This window comes from Opisthocomus hoazin, chromosome 2 (genome assembly GCF_030867145.1).
Source record: "Opisthocomus hoazin isolate bOpiHoa1 chromosome 2, bOpiHoa1.hap1, whole genome shotgun sequence".
Taxonomy (NCBI): Eukaryota; Metazoa; Chordata; class Aves; order Opisthocomiformes; family Opisthocomidae; genus Opisthocomus; species Opisthocomus hoazin.
The window spans coordinates 125,595,999-125,617,722 of record NC_134415.1 but is presented as its reverse complement, the minus strand read 5'-3'; the positions used below and the strand labels follow the sequence as shown (position 1 = coordinate 125,617,722).

The following is a 21,724-nucleotide window of genomic DNA, read 5'->3' as shown; positions in this document are numbered from 1 at the left end:
CACATAAACATACAGGAGCGAATCAGGCAAAGATTAACAAAGGTGATTAAGGGGCTAGAGCATCTGTCATACTAGGAGAGGCTGAGAAAGCTGGGACTGTTTAGCCTGGAAAAGGAAAGGCACATGGGGATCTTGTCAAAGTCTGTAAATAAACGATGAAGGGAACTAAAGAAGCACTCAACCTGGAGTAGCTTCTTTGGTGAGATATTTTGAATGCGGAAGTGTAAGCTGAAACAAGCATTTCTGTGTTAGGATACAGAGTTATCCATCCTCATACAGCCATCCTAGATAGAGGTATTTTATTTTTCTTGGCTGAAACTTCTATATTTTTTGTCTGGGAATATGGTCCCTCTGGTGCAGAAGCAGAGACGAACACACCTTTTCCATCAGTGGGAAGAGGATAAGAAACAACTCTGTAACCACAACATTTCTTCAACCAGCAGAGTTCTTTGTGAGACGAATATTAGTCCACAACCTCAGCTTTTGGCTGTCTCCAAGGGCTGTAATTACGCGTCCTGTGTCACTGAAACAACCTGTTTTCTTGGCCTCCTAAATTCTGCTTCAAGAGGTTTGTCAAGTCCCATTGTAAAAGCAGTTCGTTCTCTGGTTTTCCTCCTTTATTCACACTGAGAGACAGTTACCAACCTTCAAGTGGGTAGTGGTGGCTTTATGTCATTAACAGTTCTGCACTTGGTTGGATCTAAGGATCCTCTAGCCCAGTCGCTTCTTATGCAACATGGGCTACAGCAGAGGCTGTAGGGAAGAGTTTCAAAAATGCAAAATAAGGTTGTAGCAGAACATCTTTGGAATGTTCTTTCCACATCCAGCTGTCAGGGGTACAGGGACTTCCGGATGCAGAAGCAAGACCTTGGTGTTTAACAGCCCTTAACGGCCTATTAAGCTTACACAAACTGAAATAAACTATAAGAAATCCCAGGAAAGTGTCAAACATCCAAATCATCTGGAGCAAGGAGACCTATAGGTCCTTTGCTTGCTTTGAATCTGTCACTCATTAGAGCAAGGCCTGGTCCTTAATTATCAAACTCAATGGCGCACTTGCTCCATGGCCTCATAGCAGCTTACATCACTTATACACTACCCATCAGTTGTCTAGGCTTGAAGAGTCCTATGTCATTCCAGCGCAGCAGTCATCCCACCTCTTCAGTAGTTGTTCTGCTCTGCATCTTTCCAATTGGGCTATATCTTTTCTGAACTTCATTAAGCTCTGTTGTCCCCATGCCAGCATTTTCCTGTGGCTTACATAGCTCTGCCTCCCATTAAGCATTTTGGATGAAAGGCCTAAGGTGCTATGAGGTGTGTGGAGGTGAAGAATGCATGGGGAGAGGAACCAGGAGCTGCTAAAGGTTGGAAGGTGCGAAGGGAGCAGATATGTGGGTGACACAAGACAGTCTAGCTCCATGGCTTCCCAGAAGCTTATAGCAGCTGAGCCCTGGCTTACCCTTTTCAAACAGCCACTGAGAATTTTTTCAGAGACTTGATCTCTGGGACTAAAGCCCTTGTTTTTAGTGACCGTCCAGTTTGTTATTCCTCAGTCACAACAGAAGAGCTTTCCCTTGTGTGCATAAAACATGACCTTTGAGTAGTGCGTAAGAAGTTGGATGATCAGACAATGTTTGTTTCAGACATAAAACACACAATGACTTTAAGAAACACACACCCAGGCACAACAATATTTCATGGGAGAATTGGCTAAAGGGAAAGGGGGGGAAGAGGAAGTTGTACTGACCTCAGATAACACATCTGAATGAGAACAAAAATAAAATAAACAAAAATTAATCAAGGACTCCAAATTGAACCCGTTAGTGATAAGGATTCAAACAGGCAACAAACAGGCTGTGAGATACTTTCTCTGTGATGTCTGAGGAACTGTGTTATTCCAGCCTTGTGCCTAGCACAGTGCAGGGGGCTGAGCTAGCTGGTATGCAAGGGGATCTATAGGACTTGAGCAGAGGTTTCGTTTCCAGGGGGACTCTGGGGGCAATTTTTATTTTTTGTGAGTTACTTGCATGCAAACGGATGTCAGGGCACTCATTAGTGAAGGGATGAATGCTCCCAGAGCCACACGGCACATTATTATACCAGGCTGAAAATAGTAGTAGCTGAAAACAAAGTGAAAAAGGCATTTCAATCAGCACTTTACTGGAAAAAGAAAGCCCAGCCCAGTTCTTGCCTTCTCCCTGCTATTTCTTCCTCACCTCTGTGCAGGAGGTTCTGCTCAACTCCAGCTAAAGGCTCATGCTTGTTCTTTGTGCTGCAGTTTTACAGAAGGAATGAAGAAAAAAGAACAAAAATGTGAAACAACGAGTTCCAGCTCTTCACACATAGCGGAGTACCTCTCTCTGGTGACTGGGATAGGAGAAGAGATGGACCCATGAACTTTCCCTTCTTGTCATCCTTTTTGGAGCATCTGCAGTTGCTCCAAAGCCCTCATCAAGAGGGCTTTAAACTAGGTTCGAAGGGGGAAGGGGATATAACCAGGCTCGCTAGAGATGAGCCCAGGCATGGCCTGCCAGGGTTGGGGGTGAGATCGATAGCCCAGCTCAAGTGCATCTATACCACTGCACGCAGCATGGGCAATAAACAGGAGGAGCTGAAAGCCATTGCACAGCAGGACAGCTATGACTTGGTCGCCATCACAGAAACGTGGTGGGATGACTCTCATGACTGGAGTGCTGCGATGGATGGCTACAAGCTCTTTAGAAGGGATAGGCAAGGAAAGAGAGGCGGTGGGATGGCTCTGTATGTTAGGGACTGCTTCGACTGTATAGAGCTCAATGATTGTGATGACAAGGTCGAATGTTTAGGTGTAAAGATGAGGGGGAAAGCCAACAAGGCAGACATCCTGCTGGGAGTCTGTTATAGACCACCCAACCAGTAGGAAGAAGCGGATGAAGTTTTCTACAAGAGGCTGGCAGAAGTCTCACGGTCACTAGCCCTTGTTCTCATGGGGAACTTTGACTTACCGGACATCTGCTGGAAATACAATACAGAGAGGACACAGTCTAGAAGGTTCCTGGAGCATGTGGAAGATAACTTCCTGACGCAGCTGGCAAGTGAGCCTAGCAGGGGAGGTGCCTCACTAGACCTGCTGTTTACTAAGAGAGAAGGACTGGTGGGAGATGTAGTGGTCGGAAGCCGCCTTGTGCTTAGGGACCATGAAATGATACAGTTCTCTGTTTGAGGTGAAGTTAAGAGGGGGGCCAGCAAAACCACCACCATGGACTTTCAGAGGGCAGACTTTGGCCTGTTCAGAATGCTGGCTGAGAGGGTGCCCTGGGAGAGAGTGGTGAAGGGCAAAGGGCTTCAGCAAGGTTGGACTTTCTTCAAGGAGGAAGTCTTAAGGGCACAGGAGCTGGCTGTCCCCATGTGCCGCAAGACGAACTGGCGGGGAACATGACAGGCCTGACTGAACAGGGAGCTCTTGCTGGAACTCAGGAAAAACAGGAGGGTCTACCACTTCTGGAAGAAAGGGCAGGTGACTCAAGAGGAGTACAGGGATCTCATTAGGTCATGCAGAGAGGAAATTAGAAAGGCAAAAGCCGAGCTAGAACTCATGCTAGTCACTGTTGTAAGGGACAACAAAATAAGTTTTTACAAATACATCAGCAACAAAAAGAGGGCCAATGAGAGTCTCCATCCCTTATTTGATACAAGGGGGAATATTGTCAACAAGGATGAGGAAAAGGCTGAGGTACTTCATGCCTTCTTTGCCTCAGTCTTTAATAGTCAGACTGGTTATTCTCAGAGTAGTCAGCCCCCAGTGCTGGAAGACGGGAAAGCAGAGCAGAACAAATCTCCCATAACCAAGGAGAAAGCAGTTAACGACCTGCTGTGCCACCTGCACTTGGGTCACAACAACCCCGTGCAACGCTACAGGCTTGGGGATGAGTGGGTGGAAAGCTGCCCAACAGAAAAAGACCTTGGGGTGCTGGTTGACAGCCGGCTGAACATGAGCCAGCAGTGTGCCCTGGTGGCCAAGAAGGCCAATGGCATCCTGCCTTGGATCAGGAATAGTGTGGCCAGCAGGAGTAGGGAGGTGATCGTGCCCTTGTACTTGTCACTGGTGAGGCCACAGCTGGAGTGCTGTGTTCAGTTTTGGGCCCCTCACTACAAGAAAAACATTGAGGTGCTGGAGCGTGTCCAGAGAAGGGCAACGAGGCTGGTGAGGGGTCTAGAGAACAAGTCTTACAAGGAGCGACTGAAGGAACTGGGGCTGTTTAGTCTGAAGAAGAGAAGGCTGAAGGGAGACATTCTTCCTCTCTACAACTCCTCGAAAGGAGGTTGTAGTGAGGGAGCTGTTGGTCTCTTCTCCCACGTAACCAGCAATAGGAAGTGAAGCAATGGCCTCTGGTTGTTTCAGAGGAGATTTATATTGGATATTAGGAAAAATTTCTTTACTGAAAGAGTGGTCAGGCATTGGAATAGGCTGCCCAGGGAGGTGGTGGAGTCCCCATCCCTGGAGGTGTTTAAAAAACATGTAGATGTGGCACTTCAGGATATGGTTTAGTAGGCATGGTGGTGTTGGGTGGATGGTTGGTCTTGATGATCTTAGAGGTCTTTTCCAACCTATGGTTCTATGATTCTATGATTCGGTTATTAGTGGTAGGCCTATCTCACAGCTGGCATTAATGAACCAAGAGATTTAGAGCTCAGCACTGTGTATGTACAGGGAAGGTGCCATTCTCCATGTACTCCCTTATTGATATAGTGAAGAGTGAGGTGTAACAACATCCGTTGAAGTGGAATTTCCATGGGCTTCAATGACTTTTGGATTACGTCCCGAAGTCAGGCCAGCCACAGGTTGCTTCTATAGACCGAAGTATTAGAAAGTCTGATGACTGCATGTTTCCTGCTTGTTTCGTTTTATTAACCTCTTGATATTTTTCCTGTTATTACTGCAAGCACAGCTGGCTGTCTAGGAAGTTACTGCAAGTTTTGTAGGTGTCAGCCATTTGGAGTTTGTATAATCCCACTCTGGACAGCAGGAGTTTCCTGTCTGAGGGCTTGGCCTGTCACACCTAGCAGCAAAAATATAGAAGTACAAACTAGCACCCACCTTTTGCACAAAGAATGACATAAATGGAGGGAGATTTAGTTTAAAACTAGTTAAACAGGAAATTAGTTTGTTTGGTGGGTTTTTTGTAGCAGGAAACTAGTTTAAAACTAAAAGAGAGTAGAGTTAGACTAGACCTAAGGAAGAAATTTTTTTACAAGAAGGGTGATGGAACACAGGAATGGGTTGCCCAGAGAGGTGGTAGATGCCCCATCCCTGCAAACGTTCAAGATCAGATTGGACAGGGCTCTGAGCAACCTGATCTAATTGAAGATGTCCCTGCTCGTAGCAGAGGAGATGGACTTAATGACCTTTAAAGGTGCCTTCCAATCCAAACTGTCCTATGATTCTATGATTCTATGAAATCCCCTAGATCAGTGTAGGAGAGTTGCATCATGGGAGGTTTAGATTGGATATTAGGAAAAATTTCTTTACTGAAAGAGTCGTCAGACATTGGAATAGGCTACCCAGGGAGGTGCTTGAGTCCCTGTCCCTGGAGGTGTTCAAAAAACATGTAGATGTGGCACTTCAGGACATGGTTTAGTAGGCATGGTGGTGTTGGGTGGATGGTTGGACTTGATGATCTTAGAGGTCTTTTCCAACATGTGATTCTATGATTCTATGATTCTAAGGCAGATCTCTGTTGTCCACATCTCTTAATTCCGTTCTGTCATGACCAAGCCTGAGAGAAAAAATTATGGTTTATAATTTGTTCCACTGATCTCACTTCCAGCCTTACTATTTTTGCACCTGTCAGTCTTCCAGAGTGCAGGATAACTCTGAAATGCTGAGTAGATGCCCAGAACTGAGCTGGGTAGGTGAGTGGCATTTCTAAGGTCCTTGAGATGCCTTCAGAGAGCTTAAACAAACACCTGCCATGAGATATAGGGCCAGAGTAGATGACCTGCTGAGGTCTCTTTTTGCCTGGTTTTTCTAGGAGACATAATTCAATATTTAGGCTGTTCCCTGTCAAGGCCGATGTCAATGCCAAGATTCACAGAAATTATTCAAAGGACAGTATGGGCCAGGGGCTGTTCCAAGTCAGCAATACAATCTAGGCTGCCTTACTTTAGAGGGAAAAGGAGAGTTCAGGCATATAGAGGTGAACTGTGCCCTGATAGATGGCCTCAGGTTTCTATGTGATTCTCCTAATTGTAGCATGGCTTAAGGTAAAATGCACATTTCAAGATTAGGAATATTCTTCATCTTCTCTGCCCTCAGTGGGGTGAGGTTGATGCCTAACTTTGGTAGCATCTCCCACAGCAAACCTTCAGAGGCACTTGTGTTTCTCTCTGCTGACTGTATAGGCAATATAAGTCTTATTTCAGTAGCAATCTCCTCTGCTTCAACAACCTCAAAAGCACTTGCATGTACATTCGGGACAAAGGAAGCCTCCCTTAACGGCTGTCAGGTGGATCAGGTCCTCACCAAGTTTGGTTCTATGATGCTGAAAGAGTGCTGCAGCCAACATTTAGGAAAAGAGCAGGCCGCTTTTGAGACAGGTTTTCACTAACAGCACAGAACGTCTCCCCTATGAGGAAAGGCTGAGAGTGTTGAGGCTTTTCAGTCTGGAGAAGAGAAGGCTCCGGGGAGACCTTTACAGAGGCCTCCCAGTACTTAAAGGGGGCCTACAGGAAAGATGGGGAGGGACTGTTCATCAGGGAGTGCAGCAATAAGGACAAGGGGTAGTGGTTTTAAACTGAAAGAGGGCAGATTTAGATTAGACATAAGAAAGAAATCCTTTGCTCTGAGGGTGGTGATGCCCTGGCACAGGTTGCCCAGAGAAGCTGTGGATGCCCAATCCCTGGCAGTGTTCAAGGTCAGGCTGGAGGGAGCTTTGAGCAACCTGGTCTAGTGGAAGGTGTCCCTGGCCATAGCAATGGGGTTGGAACAATATTATCTCTAAGGTCCCTTCCAACCCAAACCATTCTATGATTCCATGATTCTAATATCTTGAATGTCCTTACTGAGATAAGAGTCAGTAGTTATGAACGGCAATTGGAATATTTAAGCTGTAGGCTTGAAACAGGATGGATAGTGAAGGGAAGGAAGGAAGTGCCATCAGTCCTGTTTCACAGCCAGGGAGACTTCAGGCATGCACAGGCTCAGCTGGGATCTCAGCCATAGGATCAGTGGACCCAGATGTTAGGGACTCCATGAATGAATTTAAAGAATTTCTCCCTGAAGAGGGAACAGTAAAACAATTTCAGGAGCAAGGGGCATGCTGTGAACAGCCTGTCATAAGGCATGTAGGGGCAGTTTTGGAATGAAGATGGTTTTTACACACTCTGCCTGATGGCTGCTGAAGGCCAAGCCTGTGTTCACAGGAGCGAGCCGAAGCAGGAACCCTAGTAGTTCCTCTACGCATGAACAATTGGGGGAAGCTCTGCTGTTTTGAGGAATTTCCGAGGACAGTAAATTACATACTAGATCACAGCTCTATTACGTTTTTGGGGAAGGCATTTGGAAAATAATGTTTCATATTAAGATTTAAATGGGGAACACATACAGCTCTTCTATTCACAGGCATCCTCTAACCTGGTCTGCCACCGCTTTACCCCTCCTGTTGAGATGGGTGTAAGCAGAGGCTGGGTGGGCAGCAGCCAGCTGTGTAAGCAGACCCTAAATACCTCTGTGTTTCTGTTCCCTACCACCAAACAAGGATGGTATTGGCTGTCCCTACTTCACAGGGTGTTTAGAGAGAACCTGGGGCAGGAATAATCCATCAGCGCTAATAGCCTGATAAAGTGAGAGCTGTAGAAATATCTAGGAGTCAAACAAGACACAACTCCCCTTTCAGCCAGGAGGAAGGATTTCAATGCCAGGAGTGGTCAGTTTTAGGTGACCTTTGAGTTCTTCCTGAAACAAGTATGACTTTGTGTAAATCAGCAGATGGAGATGACACAGCGGAGCTAATGATATTTTCTGGGCTGGGAAAAAGCTGCTTCTTATTCAGAAGTGGTTCACTAGCAGGTATCTAAAAGGTGGGTGAGATATCCTGTTGAGGTGGGTTGACCCTGGCCTGTAGCTAAGCACCCACAAAGCCACTCACTTATTCCCCACCCAACAGAGGGGCAGGTGAGAGAACAGGAAGAGCAAAAGTGATAAAACTAGTGGGCTGAGGTAAGTACAGGTTAATAAGGGCAGGAAAAAGGAAGGAAAAAAGAAGTGATGTGGAGGCAATCACTCACCACCTCCCACAGGTAGATCAGTGCCCAGCAAGGCCCCTAGACACCTTGGAAGACAACCCTGCCCCCTGTCCCTGTTTTTTATTGCTCAACATGATTTTAAACTGTTTGAAATATCCCTTTTGTGAATTTAGGTCAGCTTCGCCAGCTGTAGGCCCTCCCAGCCCCCAGGCTACTTACTAAAGAGGCAGAGTGGGAAAAGAGAAAGCCTTGATGCTGTGTAAGCACTGCTCAGCAACAGCCAAAACATTGGTGTGCTATCAACACTGTTCTAGCCACAAATCCAAAACACAGCACCCTACGGGTTTTTGCGAAGAAAGCTAACTCCATTTCAGCAGACCCAATGCACCCATCTTATTTGACTTGCTCAGATGCAAGTTATGATGGTGAGGGGAGGGCTTTGGGGCAGAATTCATTACAGGCTTCCACAGGTATGAACTGAAGTTTGGAGAGAAGATACGGGCTGGGTGCAGAAATGGTGGATTAAGGTTACAACATCCATGCCACGTCATAGGATGGTTGTCAGAGTTAAACCTCTCTTATAGGCCACCACCATAAGAAGACAAGCCTTCAGAATAGGCTTCAAGTACATTTGAAAGCTGCTTAACAAACTCCATCAGTGCAGCATTATAACATGCAAATATAGTACTGTAAGTACAAGACAACCTGATACAGTGAGTTAGCTGCTCTGCAGGAACTGCTTTTTCCTGCAAAAAATGTAGAGTGGATCATTCCTCCATCAGAGAGAAACAAGTCATTGCAAATCATCTTTTGCAAGCTCTTACCCATGCTCCCTGTTCCTCCACGACCACCTCGTGCCTTCCATCTCACCCGCTTTCCTAACACAACTGCTCCAGCCCAATGTGGGACCACTGTCACAGCCCCTCAGTTTCTGCTCTCATCCAGCGCTGGCTCAGTCCTCAGGCAGGATGCTGTGGAGCACAGATAAGGGGGACAAGCTGCTGCTTCATTACCACACACAGCAGGTGCTGGATCAGATCAGTTGATGGGTGGTGACTGCCCATAGGCAGGCTGAGCAACATTCAAGATCAGTTGAGAAATCAACTGTGCGTAACCATGCAGCTACAGTGAATCAGCTCACGAGTCGCAGCTGGAGCCCTCTTTGAGCTGACAATCCTAAGAGACTGTTTCATGGAAAACTGGAAAGTAGTTTTCCGAAAGGAGTTTGGTTTTACTGGAGATTCATCCCTTTTGGTCTATAAAGACACAATTCTTACACAAAGCTGAGATTAATTCTAGCAGCAAATAACTTCAAGTGCAAGTACTTTTCATTTACAATGTGCAAATATAGCCCCAGAACTAATGACACCCTCATAAATCATGCAATTCACATCCATGCTTGCCTATAAGTGCTTGTTTCTTCTGGCAAACCACAAATCGCAGCCATGGACGGTGGCAGCAGCAGGGAGGCTTTCTTGATCAAGGTGAATGGGTTAAAAAAGGAACTGTAGTAAAGGCTGCACTGGTCTTTTGTGTTTTAACAATGAGAGGAAGCTCTGCCTAGTTTGAGGAATTTCCCACGTCTCCAATTCAGACTTTGGAAAACTGTTTTATTCAGCCTGTCTAAGAGGTGTTAAAAAAATAAAAATAATCAAGAAGATTAGGACAAAGATATCTTCCCAGAGCCTACGCATGTTCTGTTTGTTTGTTTTTTAAGCCTGGATCACCGGAGGAAAATTCAGAGGAATCTAGGGAAGTGAAATAATGACAAATGCCAAATACTCACGCCAGGTTCCTGCTGAACTGGCCAAGCCATTACTGAATTCAGTCAAGTGTCACTGCTACGCAGATGCTAAAGATTTTCCCCTAAATTTCCTTATACTTTGTTGTAAAGAGTTGCCAGACATTGCAAGCCAGATTAAGTGACAGAAATAGATGAGGGATTTTGTGGGTGAGAGGAGGATCTGTGGGTTGAGAAATGCCATTTTCACCATGCAAGAGCAAATGATGGAGCAAGGAGAAATGGAGCCTCAGCCTTCCAAATTCCCAGCGTCCGTTCCTTTCCTATTCCCCTGCCTGTTACAAGCTCACTGCCGCCAGTAAAACTGTCACTGAAAGTGAGAGTTACAACATCAGACAATTACACCTTCCCCAAATCTGAAAGCTCCCTATGCACATAGGTGAGCATCACTTTCCCACAGATTGGGAGAGAGAAGCAAGGTTTTACAAGGTCACAGCTGTGCTTTTTCTTAATCATGATCATTTAAGCAACCAGTGGATACTGCTGCAACAGCGATGTTTGGATGGAGCAAGACTTTTGGGGTTATAAACATCAATGGAGGCGAAAGCATCAGAAGGCATCCCTGCATCCCTCCAACACTGAGCACTGGCAAGAGCGCTCCAGCACTCCAACACAACACTGTAATACTGGCTTTCATTAAGCAGCTCAAAACACAGGTATAAAGAACAGAAACAAGGTAAATGTGACGCTCAAAGACTGTGCAGAGTGTCTCAGCCTGTGGCTGTGTGTGCCCCAAGTCCCTCTCCCCTGTCAGCAAGCATCACCTAATACGAACCTGAAGAGGCATGCAAGAGTTTGTTCTTAAAAGAAACAAAATCACCATTTTATACAGCTGAGAAAAAAACTGTGCCTGCTATCTGCAATGCAAATCCAGGCACTGCAAGCACAAGTCCCCCCCCCATTTTAAGCATAAAACAGAATGAAAAAATCCAAATGCTATTGCAGCTGATCCCTTTTTTTTCTGAAACTATGTAACATGCCTTAGGAGGTAATAAATGCAGTCCAGATTAGCACAGTATTTCTGTGCATGTCCCTCTTAACCTCTGCAGCCCCGAGCTTAAACTAGATTAGTCATAGCCTCTATTAAAATTCACTAGCCAAGCTAACACACACTTTGTCAGAGGCTTGAATGGCTTAATGAACCCTGAAAAGCCAAAAGCATTCTACAGAAAACCGTCAACCAATCGCCACAAAATGTAACATGTGCCGACAACAGTTTTCCCAGTAGAAACCTGCAAGTTTACTGGTCACGCAAAGCTTTCACCGCAATGTCAGAATCTGGCCCTGAAAATTCCTTCAAGCCGCCGTCTCCTGCCCCATACCCCACGAGGAGACCGATGCGACATTTCGCACGCGCCATCCCTACCTGTAGGACAAGTCGTGTTCGAGACTTTTCCAAACTTGTCCTCCTGTGCTGGGAAGGAAACTTCCCATCCAAGCGTCAACTCCAGCCTCGGTCTCTGCCCTTTGTTTTCCCAAGAGCTCGTGACACACCTGCTTTTCCGTGAATGCTGTTGGTTGTTGGGCTCTAGGAGGTTGTTTTTTGTTTTGCTTTTCTTTTTGGAACAAATTAAACAGCCTGTGAGCAATTCTCAGTAAGCGAGGGAGAGAACCTTTTGGCTTGTGGTGATTTAATCAAGCAAACTCCGTGACCTCCCTTTCCTGCGATCAGTGGGAACCGATCCCTTCTCCACCAGCGCGGGGTGGAGTTGCAGCTAAAAAACACAAGCCTGAAAGCACTGTGCTGGATGGGCAGGGCAGCTCTTCCTTCTCCATCTGTTGTGTCAGAGAACACGGTGATTCCTGCTGGTCTGAAACACGGAGATGACCTCTGGCCAGGAAGGAACCTGAGGAATATTTTCAAGAGATTTCCTGCCACAGCGGGGAGGGTGGATGCAGGGGACATATGGGCGGGAGTGCTCACAGGGTTGCTGGGGAGCCCAGTTTCAAGATGAAGAAAACACTTTTTTGGTCATCAGGGTTGTGGAAGTAGAAGAAAACACTTTTTTTTTTTTTTTTTCTAGGGGAAACTGTTCTACGAGCCTCAGTTGTCACTGTACACAGTGATCTGGAGCCTAAGCTGTGTAGGTGCTTCTCAGACTTTCAGCTATGGTGCCTTTCGTGCTAAGAGGCACTGAGATACTCTGCCAATTAATACAGGAGAGCCCTTCCACGCAGAGATGGTGTTCTACTCACCCCTTGTGGCACAAAGGCTCCTTGTCAAGATGCAGAAGAAATGTGGGCAGGCTCATGTATCCAGAAGGACAACTACCCCTGAAATATGCCATAGATTGCGACATGCAGGTCCTGCTGCCTCCGGGGCTCCCAGAGGAGGATTTTCATGCACTAGCCAAATGACTACACCCTGAGAAGGTGAAGATTATTCCCCAGGGCTCAGTCCTGGTGCACAGGTTATGCTGATAAAATGAAGCACACTGTAATGACCACTTTGCTTTCATCTCTCCTGGCTTTGCATCACCTCTGATGTTCTTGAAAGATAACACACTACAGCACTGTGGCCCAACGTTAACCTATCCGATGGTACAGGGCACATGCCAGCCGTCTGTGATGAGTATTGCTTTCTGGAGGTATCAGCTTCTTCTTGACTGTGGAAGTAGCTGAGAACAGCTAGTCTTTCTGTTTCAAGGTCTGAGCGGGCTCTACCTGGATCATCTTTTTGAGGATGTCCTGAGATCGAAAATTGTATATAGGACTCCAAACTCTACAGCTAATAGCATCTTTCCTCCTAGACAAAACAAGAATTTATTTTAGTATCTTCATATCTCCACTCAGGATTTCTCTTTAGTTACTCTTATCATGAGCCACTTCATACTATAAAAGCTAGAAGGGACATTTCACTGCTGAATACACCTCACCCACATGCTCACTCGTATACAATTTTTTCACACAGAAAGGGAAAGAAAGAGACAGAGAGGGAGCCTGGGCTGTATACACCATCTTTACACATTTTCAGTTAATAAGCGTGATCCATACTTCATGGAATCACAGCACAGTAGTGGTTGGAAGGGACCTCTGTGGATCATCTAGTCCAGCCTCCCTGCCGAAGCAGGGTCACCTACAGCAGGCTGCACAGGACCTCAGCCAGGTGGGTCCTGAATATCTCCAGAGAAGGAGAATCCACAACCTCCCTGGGCGACCTGTGCCAGGGCTCTGTCACCCTCAGAGGGAAGAAGTTCTTCCTCATGTTCAGACGGAACTTCCTGTGCTTCAGTTTGTGCCCGTTGCCCCTTGTCCTGTCGCTGGGCACCACTGACAAGAGTCTGGCCCTGTCCTCCTGACACCCACCCTTCAGATATTTATGGGCATTTCTAAGGTCCCCTCGCAGCCTTCTCTTGTTCAGGCTGAACAAGCCCAGCTCCCTCAGCCTTTCCTCGTAGCAGAGATGCTCCAGTCCTCTCACCATCCTCGTAGCCCTCCGCTGGACTCTCTCCAGTAGCTCCTCATCTTTCTTGAACTGGGGAGCCCAGAACTGAGCACAGTACTCCAGATGCGGCCTCACTAGGGCAGAGTAGAGGGGAAGAAGAACCTCCCTCGACCTGTTGGCCACACTCTTCTTGATGCACCCCAGGATACCAATGGTCTTCTTGGCAGCAAGGGAACACTGCTGGTTCTTGGTTAACCTGTCACCCACCTGCACTCCCAGGTCCCTCCCCAGACAGCTGCTCTCCAGTAGGTCCACCCTGAGCCTGTACTGGTGCATTGGGGTTGTTCCTCCCCAGGTGCAGGACCCTGCATTTGCGCTTGTGGAACTTCATCAGGTTCCTCTGCACCCAACTCTCCAGCCTGCTCAGGTCTCACTGAATGGCAGCACAGCCTTCCGGTGTATCCACTACTCCTCCCAGTCTTGTGTCATCAGCAAACCTGCTGAGGGTACACTCTAACCCTTCACCTAGGTCATTGATGAATAAGTGGAACAAGACTGGGGTGAGTACTGACCCCTGTGGAACCCCACTAGTTACAGGCCTCCAACTGGACTCAGCGCCGCTGACGACAACCCTCTGAGCTCTGCCACTCAGCCAGTTCTCAGTCCACCTTGTATATTTTTTATATTTAATAACAGCCTCTATATCTAACAGCAGTAATTTGATTTCAGTGGGCTTTTCAGCTTCATTTCCTTTTGTCTGACTAGAGCTGGAAGGTTTCTTCCCATTTATCTACTTCTGCTGGCTGGGATGAGTAGAATATGATGGTTGGGACAGCTAGGAAAGAAAAAGCTTGCCGAGATCCTTTGATTAGAGTGACAGAAAGGTTATTTCTTTAGAGTACCTGAGTAATTATATTTTAAAGTATATAGAAAGCGCTCATAGAAAAATTATTGTTTAGTCTTGTTTTCCTGACTTTTATTCCCACCTGTATTGAATTTTGCTGCTGGGTTTAGTGGTGGGTGGAAGATGTTTTCCACCCCCATGGTAGTTTCCAAGGTTATAGAACTGTTCCTGTTCAACATCGAGCTAAGTTTAAAATCTTCAAGAATCTTCTGGGGGAGATGTTACTCTCACTTCTGGGAACTGGAGAGAAATAGGCCCTAGAAAACAGTTAGATAAATATTGAAAACAGCTCAGAAAAAAGTATGTAAATAGGCTGAGATTACAGATACTTATTCTCTCTATTGACTAATGGGAACCTTGAAGACTAAGTCAGGAGCACGTATCTGCAGTGCTGGCATTTCCAGTGAAGTGAGATGAACAGTACTCTTTGTGGAAAGACCTTGCTGCAACCAATATGTCATTATGCAAAATTGAACGGTTCTTTGGACTTCAAGATAAGAGCTAACAGGCATGGTTCAGCAACAGCATCATCCAACAACAGTTCAATTTGCCAGCATGCAGACTGGCGCTTAGGCTGGGCACACAAATTTTGAAGGGAGCAAGGAAACCTGAGCTCTTGATATTTGATCAGACATGAGTAAATGCAAGCTATCCCTAGACATGGATTAATTTGATTTAGAGATTAGGAAAGTCTTTCAGGACCTCAGGAGAGTCCTATCTTCTTTTATTTTTTTTTTACCTATATCCTGTGCTCTGTCTTTGCATGGGAAAACTTAATCAGTTTGTGCAGCACTGAGCACTACGGGGCTCTGAAGCTGGCTGGGACATCTCAATACAACTGTATCCAATATAAATCACTAAATGCCATGAATCACTAAAAAGATGACATAATGGTAACTCACAAGCCTGTCCTGTCATCACAGAGTGTCATGACCATCAAGGGAACTGCAATGCTCTGGCATGCATGGGGACAGCAAAAGGATATTTCACTTGTCCTGGTGATCCTGGCAGAGAGCAAAGAATTACCTTTGCTCATACCGAGCACAGCAAATCCTGATTCGCTTTGCTCTAATGTGTCGAGAGGGAAAAAAGTAATGAAATGTCTCATTACACATCTGACTTGAGTAATATATTTAGAACAGACAGTAGTGCTAAAGGTTGCACGGTTTCATATCAAAAGGAGCGACGTGCTCTGGACTGTCTCACTGCAGCCAGTGGTCAACTTATCTTCATGAATAAGGTCCCTAAAGATCACTTTTTCTTCTGAAGTCCCAGGAACTCGTTGCAGTGATAGAACAATTAAGCTGAGTATTTGGAGTACTTCAGTTGTACACTGCTATCGCCTAGCTTTATGGGTTTCTTTTAGGTTTAAGTAACTGGGGTGTGTAATGTGACTTTTTAGGCTAATTACCACATTTGTATGGGTTTCATCATTGGAGAATGATGACTACAATCATGTGTAATGTAATCATCATATTGAGAAGGCACGAAACACTAAATGGCTATTTAGTCTTCTAGAGAAAAGCACAGAAAGAGCAGATCTTGGAAACTGAAGCTGGAGAAATTTAATTTATAAGCAAAGGTCCACTATTTTAAAAACACCAGCAATCAACCATACATGCAAACATCCATGTGATCCACTGATAATACATTTATATCACAGCTGACTGCTTTCCTACCTGAGGTGCTTCATTTTGTTTCATTGTTGGGCTTAACATAGAGATACAGCTATTTGATGTCCCTAACACAGAACCTGCCCTTTCAGCCTTTAGACTTGCTGGAGCTCTTTTATAATTAAATTAGGGATCTGGGTGCTTTAGTGTACTGTGATTTTAACAACACGTTTTGTCTGGGGTTATGTAAAGCTTCATGTGCTAAAAGCAGTATTGACAATAAGCAACCAAAGACCTTCATAGCTGATAAGAATGCCAGTGCAGAGACCCTGGCCAGAGTAGGAACTCCTGCAGAATGATGGAGAACTCATTGAGCTCTCGTGAAAACTAGCCGAGGAAGTGGAAAACGCCTGTAACTGGTACCCTTTGTGTTCATGCGATTGTTGGATTTCCCCTAGCAAAAAACACTGAGTAATCCTCCAGGGACTTTTTCAGTCCCTACCCACAAAGCGTAACCCACCCATCCCTTTCTGAAACTTCAGGCCAGGTTCCTTTGGGTTAGCTGGGTCTTGCTTTAAACGGATGGCTCCAGGCAATTTTCCCATCTTTCTCCTGACAATGGACAATGAAGGAAATGCTTTTTAATGGTGTCTTACCAAATAGAAATGATCAGCTGAGGGGTCTGGGTATGGAGAACTCTGCAAAGCTGTATCCTAAAGAACATGGGGCTTGAGGACTCCATAAAATGCAGAGTATCGTGGAATTCCCACTTGTTATTGTAATTATCTGCACACTAAAGTTATTCATAGAAGTACTATTAACAACACAGAGAAGCCCAGCAGTCAGGAGGATACCTTTGTGTTGAAGGTGTGCAAACCCAGACCTCCTGCTCTGAAGAGCAGGACAAGTAGTAGATTCTATGATTCAGTGAAGGTACAGATAGGACAAGTCAGGGACACAAGGAATGGTCCTGGTCCTTATGTGTCAAAGGGACAAGTCAGGGAAATACTTAGGCTAGACAAGATTTGTGAAAAAGAGATCCCAGGAGAAGGAGATGGAAGAATGGTCTAGTCAATGTGGCACATAGTTCAGCGTGGTGGGGAAGCGGATGTGTTAGGTTATGACAAAAAAAATGTACTCTTCTCCTGGGGCAAAGGGGAGGGTGTAGGGAAAGGACTCCAGGAGATTTTACCCTCATCTTGTCCCCATGACAGGCAAAAAAGTGGGGCAATAGCTGTGTATACACTGCCTTTTCTAATGTTCTTGTGCTCCTTTCACTTAGTATTCTATTTACTTAGTACTAAATTTATTTACAAGACAGAGGAAGCCTTACATAGGTAGGCATTAGGATAATAAGCTTGCCCAGGAAGACACGGATTTAAAATCCTTGCTCTGACAGCAAATGTCTTATATGATGTTAAGGCACAATACCTTGGGCAGGCCCTCCAAAGTATTTTGTGTGCTGAATGTCTTACGAAGGCAAAGAGGAAGGGATCCACTGGCTGTGAGAGTCTCCAAGGTGAAAGAATATGAGCTGTACAACCACTGCTGATACACGTTTAATGTGTGCTGTCTGAAGTACAAGTCAGTGGGTTGCAAGTATATTGAATTCATGGATTTGCATATCCTTTCCAGTGAAAAAAGACCTTTCGGCCCGGTCAGAACATGTTTATGCATCATGCTGGTTATTGGTAAAGAGCGTTCTGGTCATACGCTCCTTCCCAGTCACCCTTCTGCTCTAAATGTCCATCAGCTCACTTTAAATCCCAAGAGGGCATGAAACAGCAAAGGTCAGACCCCTCCATGAGAGCTGTGGAGTCACCACATGAATGGCTAAAAGTAATTGAGCCCAAAGAAAGGCAAATACAAAAAGGACTGATGAATTCCAGCTCGCAGAGAGTCCGTGTATATATAGTCCATTCATTCAGCAAGCCATTTCCCCTTTTGCATAGAAAATGACTAGGCAAAACAGAAACTTCTGGCTATACAGAAAACTTTGTACTTTCACACTTTTCCTGTGTGAATCTGATCTTTTTTCTCCTTTGCAGACATGCATGAGATGTCTTCACCATCACATGCTTCCTCTGACACACAGCTCCAGCTCCCAGACTTCTCTTTTTATTAAATCAAATTCTTCTTTGCTGTCCTTCTCTGCTCTGGGACAAGAAACACTCTTTCTGCTGTTGAAAAGAAGACAAGGCCGCCTCAAAGGTCTCCTGGCCAGATATCCATGGCACATTTAATGTCACCAAAAAGAGACAGCAGCATGTGCACTTGGAGAAGCAAACTAATTTGGTGAAGGGGTTTTTTTTAAGCTATGAGTAATTCCTTCCTTAACACCTTTTAGACTGATCACACAGTTTCTCTGAAGGACAGAGATGTTGTCATTTCTTATAATCTCAATGATAATAAGTACATACTTGTTTCCTGTCAGAGGCTGAGCTAAAGGACGAATACCTAATGGACAAGTATGCTTTGTTTGGCTGCTCAGCAGCTGTAAAAGATGTCCAGCTAGTCAAACACCAGTTAAGTGGTTGCCAACTATACAGTGAAGACTTCTGTCAGGCCAACAACCAGGCTGAGCCAGGCAGGACACACATGAGTTGACTGATGGTATTAGGAAGGGAGGGAAAGTACAGAAATTAATTGGGGGGCACTACAGGGAGGTAAGGGATAGGTCTGTTGGAAATACAGGAGAGAGCTGAGAACAGAGGCATACAGAGGGAACAGAAGAACTACAGTATGGTCTAGGGCAGATGTGGTGGGTTGAGTATTGTTATGGTAAGTACTATAGGGAATATGGAGTGACTCCATGATATTGCAGTAGAAGGTGTTGTATATCAAGCTGGGCAAAAAATTAATTACTTCTATGGTTCGTGAGACAACTTTGTCTTTTTACAGTCTATGTTAAGCAGGTGGGGTGTTGCTGAAGATTCCCAAATGTTCCTGCACCCCAAGGACTCCGGAGAGAGAAGCCCAAGCCAGCATCCTGAGTGTGAGACACGGTGATGAGCCTGGAGCCAGAGCAAGGGGGAAAGGAGCCCTGGGTCCAATGGAGGAGCATTTAAGCAGGCTTTTGTTGGTGTTACTCAAAGCGGAGTGGTGGTTCACCTGAATTCCCATCTTCTAACAGGGATTTCCTTGTTTGCTTATAGCCTTGTGAAATGGGGAAACTGCCCTAAGGAATTAAGGAAGGGTGCAGTTTGTTTTCTGGGTAGAGTGGAAGGAATCTTGTGCAATTCAGTTTCTGATCAGAGTAATGCTGACAAATGGCACTCCACCACTCCCAAGAGTAGGACCTTCTTGTCCGCAACCTGGTAGTATTTTTTCATTATCACATTCTTGTTCTGGTTGGTCAAATTTCCTCCAAGTGTCTTTGCTTTGTGCCTGATCCATGATGTCCGTCAGTACATTAGTTGCTTTTTACTCAAGACAGATGGGGCCATGAGGAACTGAAATCTCTTGCAGATCGGAACCACCAGCAGATATCCCAAATGCTGGATAACACGCTACCATGAACCTTCAAGTGCTTTCCATTGGCATGGAAGTGTCCAGCACAGCTTCTGGTTGACTTGAAATAACATATGGACTTGAAATAGGCCAGTGGAAGCCTGTTGAAGGACTTAGAACTTGGCTTACAACTGTCTGGGTAGATACTTAACCCACAGAGGAACGAGAGACTCAGAGCCAGAGAGCAGAAGCAGCTGGCTGCTCCACATGGCAGAAGCCGGGACCTGTACTGGCAGTGAGGATGGCAGGGCAGCACCCTCACTGATGGGCACAGTCCTGTGGCACCTGAACAAGGAAAGCAGAGCAGATCTGGAAACAGTGACCAGACCCAGCCACAGTCCCATCCCCAGATGAGCCCATAGCAAAGGCACAGGTCCAAGGTGAAGATGGGAGGACACGTCAGTCAGCCAGTGTTGGGATTAGCAAGGTATAAGGCTGGGCACGTGCAGACGCACAATGTGGCTTGGCTAAGGACCAAAGGCAAAACTTAAAAGTGTCTCCTATGCCAAGGCGGGGTCCCCTGTGAGACCTCTCCCAGCTTGGTGTCACACCTTAGCTGTCTTCCCAGCAGTCTGATTCCTGGTTACACTGCTGCACCATTGCAGACCTGACCTTGGGCAGAGGCAAGTAAACCTCAAAGAGAGCAGTAAAGAGCCTGCAAAGCCTGCCAGTGCTCTCAGGGCCAAGACACTTTCCCTTAGACTTCTGAATCCATAGGGAATGGCTACTGGCAGTATTTCAGTGAGTAGAGATGCAGTTATATAGCACAACTCAAAGATGCCTAGACCCAACATGAAGAAAGAGGCATTATCTCACAGCATCTGCTCCTACTGTAATACTTTGCACTTAATTCAGAGTCCAGCCTTGCCATTACACACAAGGAGAATGGGTTGTCTTGGTGCTCAGGTCCAGCTGAGGCAGGAGTGAAATTCAGGAGAATAGGGTGGTATTTAAGCACCAAATCTCTTGGGTCTTGCTAGATATGGGATTCCTCCCTCAGCAGCCTCACTTAGAAGTTTTTCTCATGGTTGGGGACTTGGTTGTGCTAATGGCTTCAGTTTTCTGTGCTTTCTGTGTGTTTAAAATGAAAAGAAAAAAAAGGTGAGAGACTAATAGAGCAAGACAGGTCTGACCAGCTAATAAAAATAATTTCTTAACAAGGAAAACGCTCACTTTAGTGTTAGAGGCCAAAGGGGTAGATGCCAAAGGGGTCAAATGCCAGGCACAACCTTGATTCGCAACTCAGTTCCCCAGATCTGAGACTAAAGTTTGGCTTTTATTTGGCCCCTGAGCTCTCTGGTTTGCCAATACCAAAAATGCCTCTGTGGTATGCAGTCGTACTGGTCTGATCCCTTAGGCTAAGCCCAACATCTTTGCCACCCATGCAGTGCTAATGCGGGTGTTGCTGAGCAACTGCAAACTGAACCTGAAAGGGTTTGGGCGGGATAAGCATAGTGGCACCACCTCATTCACATCTCTTGGATGTGCTGAGACTGCATCATGTTGGTATTTCTGAAGTAAAACAGGTGTGGGTGTGATGTGCTGGGTCTAATGAAAGATTTTGCTGGAAAGTCCCTGAGCTTTTCGAAGTCGACAACTCCCTAGCCAAAACTAAGCACCCGTAGCCATGCGAGTACTTCACTACCACTCCAGATGCCAAGTTGTGTGTCCATTATCAATATCCCTCTTAAATACTCTGAAAGTCCTGATCAGCCATTGCCTAAGCCCATAGATACCTCTACCTGCTCAGTACTTACTTGGGTAGATCCCTGTTCAGCTTTGCAGGTTTCTGAAAGTCCTTTCCTGAGGAGCTTCGCCTGGGTCAGGTCCAGACACCATCCACGTAGGGAGACACCATCCATGCAGGGAGGCATGGCTGAGGGTTACAGGCTGTCCATGGCCAAGCTACAGATGGTGGGCTGCGTGTACATTTTATGATTTCTTCCAGACTTGTTTTCTCCCGACAGCCATTCAGATCTCACCTCTAGAAATGACTGGAAAGCTTACGGGATTGTGGCCCAGTATAGAAACATCACCTGTAGAACAGATCTGGAGAGAAAACTCTTGCTGCAGATCCCAAAACCCCTTCAAGAGAGAAAGGGGAACAAAGGACAGGGCAATATTGAACTATCAGGTTAATGTATCCTGAAAATGCCATTTATGGATGAAATAGGTTTGTTTGTTTATTAACCAACACACGTGACCCTTTTATTAGTGCAGTGCAAAGGTACTTCTTTCTTTACGATTAGCACAAAAACGGAGAAGAAATGTCAACAGTGGACTGTGTA

General features: G+C 45.7%; 1 protein-coding gene across 5 annotated transcripts in view; it reads right to left on the bottom strand.

Annotated features, from left to right (window-relative positions):
* The window catches only part of ADGRF5 (adhesion G protein-coupled receptor F5), a 63,097-nt gene extending 41,583 nt beyond the window's left edge, over positions 1-21,514 (bottom strand). The window contains exons 1-2 of one of the 5 annotated variants that reach the window (XM_075414954.1): positions 21,194-21,514; positions 14,396-14,570 (exon numbers count right to left, since the gene is read on the bottom strand). The gene's annotated coding sequence lies outside the window, so the exon portion shown is untranslated. Of the gene's footprint in view, positions 1-9,047; positions 9,086-11,390; positions 11,794-14,395; positions 14,571-21,193 lie in introns of those variants that run through there. The other 4 variants (XM_075414953.1, XM_075414956.1, XM_075414952.1 and 1 more) reach the window with 4 other exon arrangements.
* Positions 21,515-21,724: the final 210 nt, after the last annotated feature.